Source organism: Pinus tabuliformis, chromosome X, assembly GCF_031772625.1.
Source record: "Pinus tabuliformis cultivar Carrire ecotype Pingquan chromosome X, CPIR1, whole genome shotgun sequence".
NCBI classification, from domain to species: Eukaryota; Viridiplantae; Streptophyta; class Pinopsida; order Pinales; family Pinaceae; genus Pinus; species Pinus tabuliformis.
Window position 1 is genome coordinate 1,241,044,871 of NC_142308.1, and position 22,003 is coordinate 1,241,066,873.

Consider the following 22,003-nt stretch of genomic DNA (forward strand, 5'->3'; position numbering starts at 1 on the left):
GATCCATGTGAAAAGATGTTCTAATGTCGAACATGGAAAGACATCACCTGATTACCAGCCAATGATGTAAGTTGTTAACAGGTGTGAGAGGAATCACCGATAATGATGATGACCCTCAAGATACTGCAGTACAATTCACGTGGTGTGAATACATGAGTTGATGTTGAACACCACGCAAAATCTTTCGGTTGAAGGCCATTGATGTAAACCTGTCACTGGAAGTGAGAAACTTGCCATTGAGGCATGCAAGCTTCAAAGTACTGAAAGGGTTGTTCCTAAGTCAACTTCTTGGATAATGAGCTGATGTCAACAAGAAGTGACCCGTCGTAGGAGGGCCTTAATGAATCCCACATCTACGACACGGAACAGAGCAAATGATTTTGTGGAGGTGAAAACGATTTGATGATACAAGGTTCAGGGTGGCGGTCATGAAAAATGGAGAGTGAAGGTATTGCAGCGGATGAGGCATTAGCTGGGTTGGTGAATTCTCTGAGTGACTTCTCTTGAACATATCAGTGACACTGGAATGGATTGGTAGCATTAACCCCAAAATGGATGGTACAGAGGACCAATGGTGATATGACCGGTGAACAGAATAACCCAACCCAACTCAATCATGGTGATGGAGTGAAAGTGTCATGTTCAAGAGCGACCTGCTACCAATGAAGTTATTCAAGTTTTCTTCCCTTTTTCCCCAGTCATTGCTGACCAGTACCTCTTTATTTTTGTCAAGCTTGAGGAGGATAACATATGCTTGTTCTATAATTTTCCCTTCGGGCAAACCTGTCGCTATGTTTTAACGAGCCTAGCGACAGTGAAACTCGCTCTTTTCTGCATGGACAAGTTTGTCGCTATTGTTTTAACGAGTTTAACGACAAAGATAACTCAGTCCTTTTCAATTTTAGAGAGTCTAAAAAGAGATGGAAAGGAAACTCCAGTAGTCCTTTTTCGTAATATAATCCCTTAAGTCCAAAAAAGTATAAAATAATATGAAAGGGATGACTTTTCGATAGTTTTAACGAGCCGAACAAGACAAACGCTCGATCTTTTTGTGTAATGATCCCTCAGGTCCAAAAAGATTAAAATATAGAGGAGGGATGGCACTTCCAATCACTTTAACGAGCTGGAGAGGCCAATTGCTCGGCAATCTTTTCATATTTTACGAGTCTAAAAAGAGCTTAAAGGAGACTCGTTTTTTGAGGAACGAGTGATGTTTTTGGATAGCAACTGGTTCCAGGTAAGGTTTGGAACTTTTCAATCACGGCAGTGTAAAGAAGGTGGCTAATAGAATCACTCGTCACAGCTGTTCCTCAAAAAGGGTAAACAATCAAATGGAGGCATATGATCGGCTAAAAAAGAGTGGAGGTGATGGTAAGAACACGACCAAGGTTCAAAAGCTGATAGCTATGCGATCGCAAAGGTTATCTATCGAAAGAGGGTTCATTTTTTAATGAGCTTGAACTCTGGGGAACATATGCTCACTGCTAGGTTTATTTTTTAATGAGCTTGAACTTCGCGTAAACCTACTCATGCCAGTCGTATAATAAGGATGTCTCTCATTAGTAGGTTCATTTTTTACGGAGCTTGCCCCATGCAAAACTTTGCTCCAGAGCCTTTTGCATGCAAGCTAGGAACGACCAACTACTGTCCTAGGGGTTAAAGAACTACTGAGGTTAGGTAGGATAGTCTCTCAATGGAAAACAATCTCCTTTACTTTGTCGTTGCCATTTGGCTCTTGCAAAGGTGAATGGTTGATCAGACCAATCACCTAACTTAAGCAGTTGAAGTTAGTAAAAAACTACGGGGTTAGAGTTACGGTGGTCGCTTTTTACTTGCATACAAAAGGTTTGCATGCCCCCAGGTATAAAGAAGAGTAAAGTTTCCAAGTTACCATACGGAAGTTCTTGCATTAGCAAGATTGTTTCGTCCGCATTTGCAGACAAAACACTTCCTTGGCTCTGTCCGAAATAGACAAAGGTGAATGGTGGGAATTTCCAATCACATAACCTTCGACGAGGAAATCCTTTCCCAGTCTAATCCCATTTTCCTAAACGGACGGGTGTGTTAGACTAGTCATATATCCTACGAGGAAACACATCTTATATCTGGGGTTTTCCTGCCAAAGCAGACCAGGGCGCATGCCTCCTGGGTTTAGTCACATTCACCGAATCACTCCCGTTCATCAGGTGGACGGGCTGGAGGTTGATGAGACATTCCTTGTGCAAAAAGACCATTTAGGGATGGCATTTGACTAGTAGCTGTGTTTGAATCAGGGAATGAAAGCTAGTTTATGAGCTGGACCATTCTGCCTTCATACAGAAAACACATCACTCGAAAGAGTGAGGAAACAATAGCTCCTATGCTGTAAATGTAGTCACACCCAAGGAGTAGATTATAATCTAGAGGCCCTTGGACTACCATCACATTTAGATGAATGATTTTCCTTCTCAAAGTTATAGGCAAATTTGGAAGGATCCCTAACGGTCGACTGGTTCCTTTGTTGAAGCCTGACAGATTTCGAATCTCAGGCAGAAGTGATGGCAAACCATGTGCTTTCCAAGCAGTGGAGGAAAGGATACTCACAGAAGCCCCTTTATCTATGATAGTACCAGCCATGATCATTTTGTAAGCTTGTACTATGATTCGGAATGGTACATTAGATGGTAGGTGGGATCTCCCTAGTAGATTCCAATCAAAGGAAACGACTAGATTGCTTGGAGGAGGGACCGAATAAACGACCGGATGAATATCTGACGAACTACCTTCCTACAATAAAGGAATGGGTAGATTTTCCCCATGTTCATCGGATTCTGTGTTAACAAAAAGAATTTGAACGGTGTTGTTCTCATTCTCTTTGGAGATTGTATCATCCGAAGATGGACCTTCTAAAGACAAGACTGGGTCGACTGCCATCTCGACCTATTGACTTTGGTCTAGTGTGGACTCAGAGGGTTTATCTTCAATGATAGGTGCTTCGGCCGATAACAAAGGTGTGTCAGTCGGATTTTCAACTATCAATGGACTTGGCAAGAGTTTCTTGTATCCAGAAGGAAGTCACTACGGTGAAGCAGGACGGTTGTCCAAGACTCTTTTAGCTTCATCCAGGAAAGGACAACGGTGGAGGGCATGATTGCCTTCACATAGTCTACAAGGAAATTTAGATCTTCCTTTTTGTCCATTGACTTCATTTTCACTAGTTGATGGTGTGCTCTCAACATGATCATCAGAGGTTGAAGACACCGGATTGTGCAAGCGGGGAGACCAGTCCCTTAGGATCCGTGGGATGTAGGGACAATCTCGATGATAGTGGTCTCCCTTGCAAATGACACATGGAGATTTAGGTTTGGAAGGTGTAGTGTGTGGATTTTCGCCAGACGATGCATGGTTGCCCCCTTTCGCCGTTGGCTTCTTCTTCTTCTTCTCCTTCTCTTTCTTCTTCTTCTCAGTTACTTGGTTTTTAGCATTACTAGCTTCACCAAGCGAAGAGGAAGAAGGAGAGGGAGAAACAAACAAAGTAGAAGGTGGGGGAGCAACTTCAGTATCATCTGGTTGCTGATTTGATTGCTGAGGATTTATGGTGTTTTGAATGACAGAGGTCAAGAAAATCCATACTGGCAGGCCAATTGTGAGTCCTGGAAGGGACAATGTAGCCATGTGTGGAGCACCAACATCTCCCCAAGAAGAGAAAGGACTAGGATTCCCCCCAAAGGGAAATCCTTGATTGGTTGACTCCATTTTTTCAACCTAAGACCAACGTGGGAACAGTGATGTTATTCCGATTAAAATAAATTTTATGACGCTTTGACACAACTTTCTTTTTCAATTTTTAAGAGTCGAGAAAAAGCTAAAGATGACTCTAGTCGCCTTCGATTTTTAATGAGCCTAAAGTGACAAGTGCTCAGATGGACCTTTTCTTTTAAGGAGTCTGAAAAGGAATGAAAGTGACTACTTTGGAAATCTAGACAGAGGGATTACCAAACCAATCGCAAAACTGCAGAATACTTTTTATGGTACGACAGTCAATCTTCCTGAATGTTGTGTTCAGTGCATTGCGATCGATAGGGCGGCAGACACGGCTTCCTAAGGATAAAGGATATAGCCTATTGTGGTCTCCCAATATATACTCGACGGTACGTGGGAGCACAAGTCCGTACTGGCACTTGTCGTATCAAAGAGGAGGAATCACCCAACCTACGATGAAAACGATAGTTACCAGGCTTTACGACACTGGAATACATCTCTAGCCTAGACTTCTAGATGTTGTGTGTTAGGTTCCAAAGCATTTTTATGTTCATTGAGGTTTATTTTACAGTTGATCTTTCTTAAGAAGTTTGCCTTTAAGGTTCACCACGTGATGTAGATATACAATTCCTAAATATGCAATCTAAGATGATAAACAATCGTTTACTTTCTTTTGGAAATGAAAATCCTAGCTACTAAGGAAAGAGAAATAAAATTCTTTCAACATAGAGCAGAGAGCACACACTAGATGCACTTTTCCTAAATCAATTTCTGCATGCAGTCTAAATGCAAATGCACATGCATGTATTTGTTTTTTCAGTTTCCTTAATGTGAGAATGACAAAAAGAAAACTAAGTACAGATCTGAACTATTTTCTTTCAAAGCAACAGTACTAACAATTTTCTTTTTTCGAAACGAAAGGAAGACTAAGACGACACTTTGCGATTTTGAATTTAAAACTGCTTTTGACACTTGAAATACTAATAATTTCAAAATCAAGTACAATGGCAAAAGTGTAATCGACTATCTAAAAGAGGAAGACTTTACGACACTCTTTTTCTTGACTGAAAACGACAGTTGCGACACTTTCAAATCAAAAGACGACAGTTCAATTAAGCTACTATTTGCAAAGGAGAACTGTAAATGATGAAAACTACATAAAAAAAAAATTCACAATTCTTTATTAATGGAGGCTGAATAATGCAAAGGAAGAAGGTTTCAACAATGATATACTGATCATAGACAGCAAAACTACTGAATAAAGCTGAAGACAATGAAGAAAAAACCAAAATCTGGAGGCAGAAACAGTCTCACTCAATCATCGCACCTATAACACAGGGAAACAGGGATGCATCCAGATTGCCAATGAGAGATAGTGCGATGGTCCAGGGACGAGACTAAGCTTGGTTTTCACTCACAGTTTGCAACTATTTTCAGGGATTTAGGCTGAGCTAATGATAGACAGTAAACACAAAGTATAGGGAATGATCTAATGAGGTTATTTGAGCTACCACAAGGGCACTTAAGATGCTTTGTAAGTCAGATGTTCAGTTCATAAACCAACCCGGAGATTGACTGAAGCAACATTTATCTACTTCGCAATTGCATAGCAAAGGCGTTTCAAAGGCTTGCTGACTAACTTCAGGCTTCGTCTATAGTTTATAAAGCAAAAAATAAACAAACAAAACAAACTATTTGTTCCCCAGCGGAGTCGCCATTTTGTTATCGGGAAAACTAGTGTCCATTCAGAGCTGCTAGTCCCACTAAGACGGGTAGCTATCTTAGAAACAAACAAACCAAAGTTACTTGTGTTTTCCTTTATGAGAGATAGATGAAAGAGAAGCAGAGAGTACCAACCTCAGTCTTTCGCTAGTCTCCTTGCTTGTTTCCTCTCTCCCTTGATAGAGATTTCGCCACTCCTTTCTCACTTGTCCCACCTCAAAGAACACCTGTAGAGTCAAAGCAACAAAATACCATCAAAGCATAGAGATATATAACCATAAACAATATAGGATGAGATGTACATTAACCATACAAATGCATATACAAATACAAGATTCAAAGATACACAAGTATATGGAGGAAAACTCAAATAGCTTTATTGATAGAAGTACTAGAAGAGAGGATTACAACCAAGCTGTCTGATCCAGCATCATCCTCCCAGCATGAGAGCCCTCTTCACCTCATAAAAATCAAGATCACCCAACAATACAATGTCTCAAAGAGAAACCAACAACACTTCCTTACAAATTACAAAATTCCAGCCTCTGGATCTCTGGGATGAGGGATCCATATATAGATGTTTGCAGGAGGGTGAGTCAGCTTCTGGGATTTTGATTAGTGTCATTTCACTAATAGTTCTTGGTTCCACTTGGATATTTCATGATCTCTTACTCATCCCTGGGCGAATTCAGAGAGGCAAGTGTCATATGAGCAGTTTCTAGAAGATTCTCTGGGTTTCCACCTAGCAAACTACCTCTACCATTTGTATGCTCTTGCTCATCGCACCCTACAAAAGGGCTTTTCAGTATGCATCACACCCTTTTTGTGTAGCAGGTGAGATGCATCGCACCCTTAGCATGGAGCAGTCTGTATGGTCCAGTTCTGAGCAGTTTTTCAGGGAGAACTTCTGGGAAATGATGTAATTAGTTGACCTTGATCCTTTAGGGTTTGAAACAACACTTTTAGGGGTTTAGAAGCCCTTGTTTTATGACATATGTGATTGGGGTTGCAGTGCCCAAATATGTCTATAACACCATGACTAGTTGTTTTGCCTTAAGTTGACTGTTTTCTTGCTCAAGGAATGAAATGATGAATTTGTCCCTTTCCAAATTTTCCTTGAGCTCCATGATCTGAGAATCCTTCACTTTGATGACTTGTTGCGGGGTTTTATTCTCATCATGTGCCTCCAAGTCAACTAGGTCAAAGTCATGCTCAATGGGCTCCTCATCATGCAAAGAAGCCTCATGATGTGATGGTGATCCCTGTTCTGTTGATGTAGTAGGCTTGGCCCCTTCCTCAATTTGAGGAGAAAACACAAGGCTTCTGCCTCTCTGATATGTCTTGGTCACCTCAGGCCTAGGTTCCTTGGAAACCTCATCATGTTTGCTTGATGACCCCACCTCCATGGGTTGTACTGACATGGTTTGGTGTTGGCTTGGTGAAGTGGTTATATGCATTTTCAAGGCTGCCTCAATGAAGGTGTCCCATGTCATTTTCTTCTCTTTCAACTAATGGATTATTATAACCTTTATCAAGCTATGGTGAAAGAGGCTGGGATAATGCACTTTGCCTTTCAATTGCACCCTTTCAGACATTTTGGTTAGGCTCCTATACAAGTAGCTGGACAAATTTAGAGACTTGGCAGCTGTAAAGTGCATGAGCAATCTTATGTGGTATTGATATAGCTTAGAATATTTGCCCTCACATGTGAATAACTTCATGACAGCCTTCATCAATGGTACATATCTCTCCAACAAGTATCTGAATGGGAAAACATGTGAGTGAGCTCCTTTGTATTGTGATTTCAAGTAGGGTTTGTACTCTTCTAGGTCTAGGTTCATGCCTTTGAAACAGTGTTCACCATGGCTTGGTATGCCTGTATCTTGAGAGATGGCATCTAATGAAAACATGAAATTAGTACCTGCAATGGTGATCTTTTCTTCCTTCAAGGTGAGGGAAAATATACCTGTGAGATGTTCATGGTAACCTACTTCCTACACTATTTGACAAAACCCTAAACAATTGACATCTTCAAAGAATTTCATGAAAAATGGGGAGGAGGTGATTTCATTGAAATTATAGGGCTCAAACCTCAGTATCCTCCCCCCTTGTTGTACTTCCTCTTCTCTGATGGTGATGATTCAGGCTCCATACTTCAAACCCTAGGTGAAAGGCAAGCAAAAACAGTGAAATTTGTTGCAGTGAAGGAATGAGGTGGTATGATGGACTTAGGAGTTGCCTAAATTTGTAAGGAAATTTAGGAGGGTAGGGGATGATGTCAGTGAGTATGGGAAAAAGGAATTTTTGGAAATGAGTGAGGGGAGGGGGTGGAAAAGGCCAAAACACAGGCCTATCCTAGAAAGAGATAGGGTAGATTAGGGTTTAGAGGAAAATGGTAGAAATGAGGGGATAAGGCTTTGTGATGGATGGAAATGGTGTATTAGTTGCAAACAGAGGTGTAGGGACAAGTAGTCTAGGGTTTAGGGCAAAAACTCATCATTTGAGGATCAAAACCATGAAAATCATGTAAACCCTAGAAGAAGAAGTATTTAATCATTTTCTTGGCATATGAGGCAAAGGAGGGCATGAAAATGATTAAACTTACTTGTTAAAGAGCCTGGAGGATGAAATGACTGAAGAGGAGCTTTGAAAAATGAATTTTGGTGGTCAAACAACAATTTTGGAAAACTCTGCCCCGTGCGCAGCGAAGGCTTCCTGTGCACAGTGTGTTGTCTAGGTGCATAGTGAAGGCTCTCTGTGCGCAGTGAGAGTTAATTTTTGCCAGTGAGGGCTATGAAATCACAATTTTTTGCAAAGGAGAGGGAGGAACTCGATGCTAGGATAGTAGACAAGTGCAAATGCATGTGAATGAGCTCCTCCATTTTTCTTTTGGTGTCTAAGTGATTAACGAGGTAGGATGGCCCACCTCACCAATTCACTTTCTTTTTTAGTTTTGTAGCCTTAGGACCTCTTCTTGTAACTTTAGAATCTTAGGAACATTATTACATCTAAAAACATAAATTACATTTGAAATCAAGTGTTATTGAACAAATTTACCTATTGTTACTCCTCATGTGCTGGATTTATACATGAAATGACTAATTTTGTGACCCTAACCCTAATGACCTAATGGTGACACTGAGTTCAATGGAGACCATGATGATGTGACTGAAGTGATATTAATGATGTTTTCATGATGGTAGACTCAACTGAGTGATGAAAGTGACTGGCATATGAAATTCTTGAGAGAGTGGAAATAGCCCTAAACACACTAGCCAGTGACCAAATTTTTATTTGAAGACTCACTGAAATGAAAAAAATTGACTTGACACCCTAACAACACCTTGTAAGAGCATATTTGATCACTGGTGATAGAATGAACTGACTAACACTAACACCCTCACAGATAACCTTACTTTTTTTGTGACTTGGGAACCCAACCAATTAATTAGCAAAACAATATTGTGCCCAACCCAAAGTCTCCTTTTCTCTAAAATTGCTTTGCCCACACCTTATCACAACCATAGGTTTCCCTCCTACAAGTCCCATTCTGAACTTCTCCTAAAACAGTTCATCCTTGGGACACCTGAAATTCACTGACACTCCTTGGCACACACTCTTATTTTTTCATTTCCAAGCATTTTGACCTAGTTATCCCTTGTGTTCCCCTGACTCTCCCTAACACTCCTCACCATCCATTGACACTGTCTGCCATGTGTTACCACACCTTTTCATTCCCTGGCACTCCTTAGCTATCATGCCATCACAACTAGCCTTACTTTTTTTAGACTTTGCTGGAACCCAACCAAGTCCTGCCCCGACTACAAAAACTTAACCAAGTTATAGTTACTACAACTAGACTATGCCTTATTCACCTAATAACTACCTATAACACATCTTAGGCTACTCATGTCCAATCTCAACTCATCCCACTTAACAAGTTACCAATTCAAGGCTCACATCCAACTATGGCCATAAAACAACTAAGAAACACAGTTTACTTATTGACATGCCATAGCACATGGCACGTCTAATAATCCCTTAGCCCTATGTGGCATGTGTTAGAATCCCCTACATTTCTTGGCATGCTTTGCACTCCCTAACACACCCTAGCACTCTCTGACATGTCGTGGCACTCTAGAATGCCTTGGCATTGCCTAGCATATAACCTTGTCACCCCCTCCTTAGAACACTTGGAACTCGTTGACACTCCTTATCACACACTCTTATCTTTTCATTTCCATGTAGTTTGAACTAGTTCTCCCTTGTGTTTTTGTGGCACTGCTGGCACACATTGACATGCCCTAGCTCATGACACATCTTGGTATGTTGCCTTGGCACTCTAGCATTCCTTGGCACTACCTAACATATCTTGTTGCTCCCTCCTTACCACACCTAGAACTCACTAACACTCCCTGTCACACACTCTTATTCATTCATTTCCATGTATTTGAAACTAGTGATCCCTTTTGTTTCCTTGGCACTCCATAACACTCCCTAGCATGCATTGGTACACCCTAGCACCTGACACATCTTGGCATGTTGCCTTGGCCTCTAGCATGCCTTAGCATTGCCTACCATACCTTGTTACTCCCTCAGCACACCTGTATCTCACTGACACTTCCTATCACAAACTCTTATTTGTTCATTTTCATGCACTAATTTGACCTAGTGCTCCCTTGTGTTTCCCTGGCACTCCCTAACACGTCCTAGCACATGTTGACACACCTTGACACCTGGCACATCTTGGCTGCATGTCGCCCTAGCAATCTAGCATGACTTAGCGCAACCTAGCATACCATGTCACTCTCTCCTTAGCACACTTGGAACTTGTTGACACTCCCTGTCACACACTCTTATTCATTCATTTCCATGCATTTTGACCTAGTGCTCCCTTATGTTTCTCTGGCACTCCCTAACACTCCTTAGCACACAATGGCACACCTTGGTGTTTAGCACATCTTGGTATGATTCCCTAGCACTCTAGCATGCCTTGGAAGCAATGCATAGCATACCTTGTCACTCCCTCCTTAGCACACCTAGAACTCGCTGACTGTAATGTTCCAAACTAGGAAAAATAGTGCTATGCAAAGTGAACAATAAAAATAACACCATAAAATTAAATCAAACCATCAGACCACAAAACTGTCTGGCATGTGTTAGCATGCAAGGGCACTCCTTAGCTATCATGCCCTCACAACTACCCTTACATTTTTTGCAACATGGGAACCCAACAAAATCCTACCTCAACTATAACAACAACTTAACTATAACAACAGCTTGACCAAGTTACAATTACTACAACTAGACTATGCCTTGTTCACCTAAGAACTTCCTATAACTCATCTTAGGCTACTCATGTATAATTTCAACTTATCCAACTTAACAAGTTACAAAGACAAGGCTCACATCCAACCGTGGTCGTAAAATTAGACAATTAAGCAACAAATTTTACATCTTGACATGCCATAACATCTGGCACACCTAATAATCCCTTGGCACTGTGTAGCATGTATTAGCATCCCTTGCATTTCTTGGCATGCTTTGGCACTCCTTAGCGCTCCCTGACACTTAGCACACCTCGTACTCACTAGCTAGCACTCTCTGTCACACTCTTATTCATTCATTTCCATGCATTTGAAACTAATGTTCCCTTGTGTTTCCCTGGAACTTGGCCCTAACACTCCCTAGCATGTGTTGGCGCCACACCCTGGTGCCTGGAACTTCTTGGCATGCCTTAGCACTTGGCATGTCTTGGCATGCCTTGGAACTGTTTAGCATGTGTTAGTACTTCTTGTCTAGCATGTGTTAGTACTTCCCTTGTGATGCCTTGGCATTGGCTAGTATACCTTTTCACTCCCTCCTTAGCACACCTGGAACTCACTGACAATTCATTTCCATGCATTTGAAATGAGTGCTCCCTTGTGTTTCCCTAGCACTTGGCCCTCACACTCCCTAGCATGCATGGATAAAATATTTACAAAATTTGCCCATATCCTACTATCTAGGGTTTGGTTTTTGACTAACTAAAAATGTGATAACTGAAGAGATAATCATGGGATATTATATAAAAATCCTCAAACTTCATTATCCAAATATATTTGATGTCAACCATGCCAAGTTGGAGGTCCACCAAGTCGAATTTCAAAAAGTTCTAGAACCTTGTTAGCAATTATGGCCTAGCGAAATTGTGAAAAATGGGTCTCAAGTGCCACCTGTAACTCCAATAAAGTAACTTATGTGTAACAAATGAGAGAGGCTTTTGTTTTTGGGTATGTTATGAACAAAAACCTCCTCCCATTTTCAAAAATACTTTCCCATTTGTTCATAATTCAAGCTTGAAGTTGGTCACACAGAAACGCAACAAATCCTGACAGAAGCGCAACAAATAGTTGACTTGAAATTTTGATGACTTGAATGAGGTTTTGAGTGTTTCTGAAGACCTTTGAAGAAACTTGGAGATGTCCACTACACACTAGATCCTTTAAACCATGAAAAAACATCATTTTAGCCTCTTCAAACTTGATTCCAAAACTAAATGTCCAGAAGCGTGGCGAAAAGAGCAGCAAGAAAGAAAACCTCATATATCTTTAACCATAACACTTGTGAAACAAATGAAGGAGGTTATTGTGACTGGTTCCATGGTTAAAAAAAACCTCCTTTTGTTTTCCAAAATTCATCTCCATTGGGTCATAAATATCTTTTGAAAATGATGATAAAAACCGAGTCAAAAGCGCAACAACTCTCCTGTAGCAATTGTAGTTTGGGCATATCTTCTAAACGGTAAGTCCAAATGGGCTGAAATTTGTATAGAGAGTTAATATCATCCTAATTCACCACCAAAAAAACTTTCAGCCCAATTCGAGTCATAAATCGCGAGGAAAACCCAAAATGGTTGTAGATGATGATGACTCATTTCGTGAAAATTGTGCATCATTTTGAGTTGAAATTGAGTGGGTGGTTTCATTTCATCCCCATTCATATTCTTTAAAAATTTCATGGAAAACGGGTGTGATGTTTAAGAGATATGACGAGAACATGGTGACTAGGTAAAAGCGCAGCGCAAAAGAGCAGCAACTTAGGGGAAGGGAATGAGATCTATTTAAAATCATATAAATTAACTACAAACAATTCATTGTTATAAAATATAGATTTATTTTTTTAATAAACTTAATGTTAAAATCGATCTAAAATCACAAAAAAAAAAATTCAAATAATTCATGATTATAAAATATAAATTTACCTCTTTTCATTTCCTCTCCTCGTATGCATGGCTTTCTAATTGATGGTAAACTTACTTCTTCTATGGAAAATAAACTCCAACATGTCTTCAAACAACTTCAACTCTAATTGATGGTAAACTTACTTCTTCTATGGAAAAGCAACTCCAACAAAGAGACTCCAACATGTCTTCAAACAACTTCAACAAAAAGACTCCAACGCATTTTCAAAGAAAATTTCATTGAATAGGAAGGAGTTCTATTCTCAATTTAAATAAAATAGTGCTTAAAAAAAATGTAAGAAACCCTAAAAATATTAGTGTGAAATTTACATCCTAATAAAAATGGTGGGAAATATAAATCTTAATTTTGACATTGAAATGGAAGGAGTTATATTCTCAGTTTAAACAAAATAGTCCTAAATGTTTTTGGCAAGAAACCCTAAAAATATTGGTGGGGAATCTAAATCCTAATAAAAATGGTGGGAAATCTAAATCCCGATTTCATTGAATAGGAATGAGTTCTATTCTCAATTTAAACAAAATGGTCCTAACAAAATGGCAAGAAACCCATAGAAATATTGGTGGGAAATCTAAATCCTAATTTCATTGAATAGGAATGACTTTTATTCTCGATTTTAGATATTGTAGGGTTTTTTTTGGCTCTGAGCTCTGAGAAGCGGATTAGGGTTCCTGTACTCACCTGCAACGGCAGGTCTGCAGAACAGAGGACTCCAGAATCAGATCGCGACAACGCAGATAACAAAAGACTGGGGGTTTTGACCGGCGGGTACAATGAACCCCCATCCGGGGGAAGGAGGGACGCCTCCCTCAAACGGCAACCAACAAGGGAATCCTGAGGGTTCCGACAGAGAACGGGAACATAATGATGGAAGCACAGGCAAAAGTCAGCAGCAACAGACTGAACAGGCACAGCAAGATAAACCGAAAGTCAGCTCGTCCACATGCAAGCCAGTAGCTGCACACAGACCAAAAGTGGAACTACCCAGTCACCGTATAAATGCCAGAATTCAATACATGAGAGATCATGCTCTCATAGGCAAATTTATCGGAATATGGCCAAACGAGAAAGCATTGAGAGCATGGATAAATGTCAAATGGCATCCAAAGGGGCACATAACCCTGCATCTAGGGCCGAAGGGTTTCTTCACTGCAGTTTTTAACTGTTTGGAGGATAGGAACAGAGTTTTTGAAGGAGGGCCTTATTTCTTTAACTCTGCTGGGCTATTTCTCAGAGAATGGATTGAGCGGTTCAACCCGGATAAAGAGGACCTAAGTTGGGCGCCGGTGTGGATCCGGCTGTACTCTCTACCATTGGAATATTGGGAAGAGGAGTCCCTCAAAGCTATTGGCAAGGTTCTGGGCGACTTTGTCAGAATAGCTGAAGATACAAAGACACAGAGATATACCTCATATGCAAGGATCTGCGTCTACATGGACCTGAAACAACCTCTGCCAGATACGGTAAGTCTCTTTCATGAAGATGTGGAATGTATTCAGTTAATCGATTATGAACATGTTCCCTTCAGATGTAGGAAATGTCATGACCTAGGTCACCTCTTCAGAGACTGCCCATTAAATAGCAAACCTACGACTCAATCTGAACAGGAAAACCCATCGGTAGATGGTTTCACCAAAGTGACAAATCGCAGAAGAGCGAGTAAAAAACCAGCTGTTACTATAAAGACACCCCCAGGAAATCAATCAAAGCCATCTACTAGTAATAGCTTTGCAGTACTAGATAATCAGGATTCGCAAGATCCAGACGACTCAACCCATAATAAAAGAGGGCCTACTCAGGAAAAGGAAAAAATGGATCGATCCCAATCGAAAGAAAAAGAAAAGGAGATAGATCTAGAAGGTAATCAGCCCAAGACAGCCTCCAAAGACTGGAGCCTTCCTGAAATGGATATAGATGGCATAAATCCCAGCATAGAAAATGAGAAGGAAGGCGACAGTCACTCTCAGGAACCACAAATCATGGAGGAGGATTCAGAATCAATAGACATTGGTGAGCTAGATCTCTTGGGATTAGAACAGGCTTGTAAAACAGGGAACTTCGACAAAATACCTGACAAACAAGTGGACAATCTAGTGGAAGTCCTCAATAAAGCCCGGAAAAAATATTCACTAGGGGTTCAAATTGGCAGCCAATGGGACGGCAAATTCATTACAAAAGACAACAAAAAAAGGGGAAGGAAAACTACCTTAGAAAGAACCATCAAGATTGGAGAAGTGCTGGTAGATTCTGGCAGATATGCCAAGCTAACCAAGTATTACAACATCAATCCCAAACCTTCCCAATGAAGTTGATCTCATGGAATATCAGAGGGCTTAACTGCCCAAGGAAAGGAAAACTCTTAAAAAACATGTTAATGGAAGAAAAACCAGCAGTTCTTTTTCTACAGGAAACAAAATGTAATTCGACAGTTTTGGAAAAAATAGCAGCTAAGGCCTGGCCAGGGGGGATAGTAGCAGTTGTTGATGCTCAGGGCGCATCTGGAGGACTTGCAGTGCTTTGGGATGCAAGAAAGATTCAAATGACCAACATACATGCAAATAAAAATTTTATCCAAGCAATATTCCATATAATAGGAACCAACATCTATGGGCACATCACTAATGTGTACTTTCCCCAAGAATCCCAGCAGAAGAATGAAATTCTGGAGGCTTTAACAAATCTTAGCACAGATAGGCAATACCCGTTATGGATAGCCGGAGGAGACTATAATATGATCGCTTCGGTGGAGGAAAAAAAGGGAGGCCGATGCAGAACAAACAGGGACGGATCTCTATTAAAGAATTTCATACAGAAAAATTGGCTTATAGATATTCCTACTAATAATGGCCTCTACACCTGGAACAACAAACGGACAGGTCCAATGCAAATAGCATCGCGCCTGGATCGCTTTTTAATCTCTGACAATGCAGTTCATGTAGGTGGAGAATTCACAGCTTCTATTCTCCCTTACTCTGGTTCCGATCATTGGCCGATAGCCCTCCAGTGGAATCGTCCTGGCTGCCATATTAGACGTCCCTTTAGATTTGAGGCTTTTTGGATGTCTCACCCGGACTTCAACGAATTTGTTAAAGCAACCTGGGAAAAATGCAATTTTACGGATGGTACAAAAATGGCTTCATTCCAAAGGAAGCTGAAATATCTCAAAGGGGAAATTAAAAAATGGAATCACTCTGTCTTTGGCAACATTTTTAAGGCTAAGGAAATCCTCAATCAAGAAATGAAAGTGGTTCAGCAAAGAATGATAACTGAAGGACGCTCGGAAGAACTTAGCAAGAAAGAGCAGTCCTTAGAGAATCAACTCCTCGAGCGAGAGTCACAGGAGGAAACTCTCTGGAGACAAAAATCGAGAGTTAGATGGCTGAAGGAGGGTGAGAAGAACACGAAATTCTTCCACAAATCTACAGTGCAAAGGAGAATGATTAATCAAATTTCCCGGGTGACCAATGAACAAGGAGGCAACATCGAAACACATGAAGGGATAGAACAGGTGTTCCTCAACTACTTCAAGAAGATGAATCAAGAGCCGGATATAAACAGAACAGAAGCTATCGGGAAAATCATCAGCAATATTCCCAAATTAATCATGGATGAGCATAACACTCTCCTTCTCAAACCCATAAGCCTCCAGGAAGTTGATGATGCTGTTCATCAACTCAAAGCAGGAAAAGCTCCGGGACCCGATGGCTTTACTTCAAATTTTTTTCATCACTTTTGGGATCTGGTCAAATGGGAGGTGTGGCAAGTGGTGGAAGAATCGCGTACCCTCAGATGGATGTATCCAGGACTGAACGCAACATTCATAGCTTTAATCCCTAAAGAAGAGGAATCATCCACTCCGGATAAATTCCGTCTGATTGCCTTATGCAACATCATATACAAGATTGTCTCCAAAGTGATAGCTTCCAGATTGAAGCCCCTGCTTCCACTTCTCATCTCTCCAGAACAAACTGGTTACATTGAAGGAAGGCAGATTACGGATGGGATAATTCTAACCCATGAGATAATCCACTCTCTCAAGCACACAAAAAAACCAGGTATGTTGCTCAAACTCGATTTATCTAAGGCTTTTGATAGTATCAGTTGGGAATATCTGCAACAAGTCCTTCAAGCCTTTGGTTTTGCCCCCTCTTGGATTAGATGGATCAGTAGTCTCATTTCCTCTTCGTTCTTCTCTATTCTCATCAATGGAATCCCCTCATCCACTTTTCGTCCTTCCAGAGGCATCCGCCAAGGGGATCCTATATCACCCTTCCTGTTTGTCATTTTGGCTGAAGGTTTAGGTCGTAGCATTAAAGAAGCCCTCCGCTCTCATCATCTCAAAGGTCTAGCCTTCCACCAAGTCCCTGCTTTTTCACACCAGCAATTCGTTGATGACAACCTGCTTTTTGGTCACCCGTCTGTTCAAGAAGCTCGAGCCCTTAAATCTATTCTTGCAGACTTTTCGGAGGCCTCTGGTGCCCTCATCAACAAAGTCAAATCCCAGATCTTCTTCTTCAACACTTCGCCATCCATCCAAAGAACTATTGCCCGTATCTTTGGTTTTTCCATTGCTTCCCTTCCGTCTAAGTATTTGGGGGCTCCTTTATTTGCCACGGCTCTTAAGCATGCCTCATGGAACAATCTTTTAGAGAAACTGGAAGCCAGATTATCCCTGTGGACGCATAGAGCGCTCAATATGGCAAGTAGGCTAGTTCTAATCAAAGCAGTGCTTCAAACCATGCCTCTTTACCTTTTCTCCATATTGGCAGCACCTAAATGGGTCCTTAAAGCTATCAAACAGCTTCAGAGAAACTTCCTTTGGGGTAATTCGGGACCTAATCGAAAATGGGCATTAGTAAAATGGGAGAAAGCATGTCTTCCCAAAAAGGCAGGGGAAATTGGACTAAGAGACCCAGAACATAGTAATATGGTTATGGGGGCCAAAATCTGGTGGAAATGGCTAACCAATCCCACAACACCTTGGGCCTACCTTTGGACAGCGAAATATGCAAGAAACAAATCCATGGAGGAGAGACTTAGAATGTCAGAAACTAGTAAAGGATCCGTGATTTGGAACTCAGCCATTCAACACAAGGATATAATTCAGAAACACAGTTTTTGGGAAGTGAAGGACGGTCACACGGCTAGATTTTGGGAAGACTCATGGCAGCAGCTCCCTAACCTCAGAGACACAATTCCAGGTATTGTTGATCAAGACATACAACAACATGAGAAGGTGAGTCGATTTTGGGACTCACACAACACTCAAGAACATAGAAAGTGGAAAGAGGCCAGGCACATAATACCACATAGCCCGGAGCAAACTCAACTCTCCCTCTCCACGGAGCTTCAAAAAAGGAAAATACTCACTTCGGCAGGCCGAGACACCCTTAGATGGGGATATGAGGAAAAAGGCACTTTCACCACCAGGGAAGCTTATAAAATACTCATCAAAGAAAAGATAATGAAAGATCAGTTATGGGATCGGATATGGAGCCCATCCATATGGCCGAAGGTCTCAACTTTTTTATGGCTTATCTCTCACAACAGAATTCTCACATGGGACAATCTCAGGAAAAGGAATTTTGCTGGACCTTCCATTTGCCCAAACTGCAAACAGGAAGAGGAATCAGCATTACATCTTATGCAATCCTGTCCAATGGGAAGGAAACTCTGGGAAAAAATTGCCTTCCGATGTCAGAAGGATGGAAGAGTGAATGGAGACATCAAAGGGACTCTCCGCACCTGGCCCCAAGAGCCGTATAAAAGTAAACTCTTAAACACACTATGGCAGCTCATACCAGGATTACTTATGTGGAATATTTGGAAGGAAAGAAATAGAAGGATATTTAAAGATCAAGCTCAATCAATTGAACAAATTTGGCAAGGACTGCACCAGAACATTAAAGAAACTTTGTCTGTTAAAGGATGGTCTAAAGAGGACTTCCCATCTCTCCCGCAGGAACAAGCCATATGGGATAACTGGCAGATTCAATTACAACATCCGTTAATATCAAAGGATAACTCTTCAAAGCATCTAGAATCTCCATCAAGTTGGACACCTCCCCCAAATAATGCATACCAGCTTAACTTCGATGGAGCCTCGAAAGGGAATCCAGGAAAAACAGGATTCGGAGGAAGCATCAGAAACTACCAGGGACTCCCCCTAATAACCTATGTTGGCTCAATTGGTTGGAATACCAACAATGTGGCAGAATTGGAGGGCCTATGGAGAGGACTAAAGTTGGCACAGGAACGGAGACTCTTGCCTCTTATAGTGGAAGGGGACTCCCAAATCATCATCAACATGGCCTCAAAGCTTATGCAGGGATCTCAGGTATATAAGGTCAGTAGCAGTTGGAGATTGGCCACTAGACTAGAGCTTCTCAAACAATGGTTTACCAATCACCAAGCAATTTCCTTTAAACACATTAGAAGGGAAGGGAATAAATTGGCTGACTTTCTTGCAAACATAGGGGTGGAAAGTGGAAGGGAATTCTTTGAAGGCTCAATCTCCAGCATAGTTTCAGAGAATCAACTCTCCATCTTCAAGACTATAGTTACTAGTGATATGCAGCCGCAGGAGAACTCGCACCCGGATGCGGGTGATATTATGAGCAGTTAATGCCCATACGAGCGACGCCGGCATTGGGCACCATCGTAGAGCAAGTAGGCGACTTCTGGCAGCGCATTAAGTCCCATTAATGAGGAATTGGGTGTACAGCATGCGGAGTAAGTACTTCAGGATGATGAGCATACGATCTATTTCAATTGCCCAGAGCTCGACACTCTCTCTGGCTCATTCTAGCAGAGACATTCCAGGTCGATTTGGTTCACAGGAGTTAGGTGCAGTACTAAGCATTTGGAAGCCATCAGGGCTCCATCGAAGACCGCAACAGGCCAGCCTCAAGCATCTAATCACGGTTCTTCTGGCTCGCATCTGGTATGGTCATTGTTTTTTCCTTGGGTATATAACTGCAATTGGTTGGGTCACGGAGTCTGTTGAAGCTGTTTGGGCTGGGTGTGGGAATCATTCAGACAATTCTGGTATTTATTTCGGGGTTCTATTTTTTATCTGTGTGGTGCTTTCTCTGGGCACTTTCTACTCTGAGTACTGTTATCCACGGTTTATTTCAAATTGGGGTGGGGCGTTCTTCTTCCTCATCCAACCCTTTTGTCCTCTCAGTTTATCAATCATTGCTGGTATGGCTCGACCTCGAGGAATTTCCCGGAGGGGCACACGGGGGGGTGTTAGAGGAAGGAGAGGTCCTGTTCCTCGACGCATCTCCCCGCTTGTTTCTGTCTCGCCAGCCTCTCCATCATCCGACCACTCTGGTCCGTCCCTCTCCAGTTCTTTCCACTCCTCTCGTTTCACTTTTAAAAGCAAGCTAAACAAGCCTACTATCTCTGCTATTATCACGGTCATCTTCTCAGAGGAAGAAGATGACCTCCCTGGCTCTGATGAACATTCCATGGACAGGACTCTCTCTCAGAATTCTAAGGACTCTCAAGGAGGCAGGGTAGAGGATATCCCCATTCTTCCAGAGGGGCAGTAGGATGAAGGTCATGAAGAGGATGCACCTCCTCAGCAAACTTCTTCACACGAGGAGGTCATTATTTGTGCACCGGCGCAGTTCTCTGGCACTGTTCTGTATCCGGTGATGCCTCCTGGTCGCAATATTACGGATGTTGAAGACAATGTGATGATTGAATGGGTCAGCTCTCCGTGCAAAGCCAACAGCGAAGATGCAGAGTTACCACCTCAGGCAGAATCAATCAACGGCGGAGATTGATGGAGCAGATCGGACGGCGGTGGAGGATTTTGGAAGGCTCTTTTTGGCGGAACTTTACGTCCCGAAAAGTCAGAAATGATGACGTCAGTCGAGAGCCACGCGTCAACAGAAGATTTTATCGGGCTCGTTCATATGGATACCGCTCGCCGGTCGACGGCGATCCGATAAATTGGTGGTTTTTGTTAAGCGGTTTAATGCTGCCGCTGATGTCCACATCAGTTTTTTTCAGTGTAATTCTCCATCGTCTTCTTGTTTTTGCTTTTTGATGGTGGTGTCTAGTACTACAGAGTCCTGGGCTCTCGTTTTTTATTTATGTAAAAAAACAGTTAAGAGCTGATGGCAGAAGTTTTCTTGACAGAGGGCTGGCTTTAGCCCCCTCAGAGGTTCCAACCTCTTTGTAAATATTTTCCTCTTTTATTTATACATAATAGAATAGTCTTTACTCAGAAAAAAAAAAAATAAAAAAAAAATGAGTTTTATTCTCAATTTAAATAAGATGATGATGAAAAAATGGTAGGAAACTCCTAAAAATATTAGTGGGAAATCTAAATCCTAATAAAAATGGTCTAGCTAATGAGGAGAAACCAAAGTCCATGTGATCCAATACATGGTCCTCTTTTTTCGACAATTTGGGCCCTTTGTCTCAAGATATCTTATCTTCTTTGGAAATAGGACATAAACAAGTTGTTCTAGATATTTCAAAATGGAGCACTCTTCACCTATGTTCCTCTCCTTTGTGTCACATGTGATGTGAATGTCAATTGTCATTTTCTTGACTTAAATGTTCTTTTTTTGTAAATGTGACCCTTGACTATGCCATGAAAACCCTCCAAAACATTCTTAACTGATGGGAGTTCTTATTCATGCATGAAGCTAGTGGAATGTGACAAGTCATCCAAGATACCTCCAAATATTTGATTTGTGCCTTGGGGAATGTGAATGATACCCTCAATAGAAAACATGCATACAAATTTGTAGCCAAGTGGCCCAAATGTGAGATGTTTCCACTTGTGAAATTGTGCTTCCAAATATGTGAACTCAACAATAAAGCACACCTTAAAATACATGAATGTCTCTTATGGGGTCTTTTATGTGACTAAATCACTAGCATTGAAAACCATCTTTACATTGGATGGTTTAACATCTTGATGATCCATGTCCTATTGACCACAACTTTTGTATTCATTATTGCTTTCATCGCAACACCTCTAGTAGATATTGATGGTGTTCATGAGCCTATTTCTAGTTGTGATAAGGGGATTAGGGGCTCCCTTATCACATCCCATAACCCCTAATGTGTTTAATTCCTTAGCCAAGGGGGGCCAAGGGTGTAGTTGTAGGGGCATTGGGACCAAATTTGGGGGTTCATAACATTAGGAAAAGTGGAATGGAATGACCAAAAAGGTTGTGGGGGGTTATGTTATGGTGTATTGAACAGGGTAAGGGGACACAAGGGTAGCATGGATGGTAGAATTCGGAGGTAAAATAATGGTTTACTAAGATCTA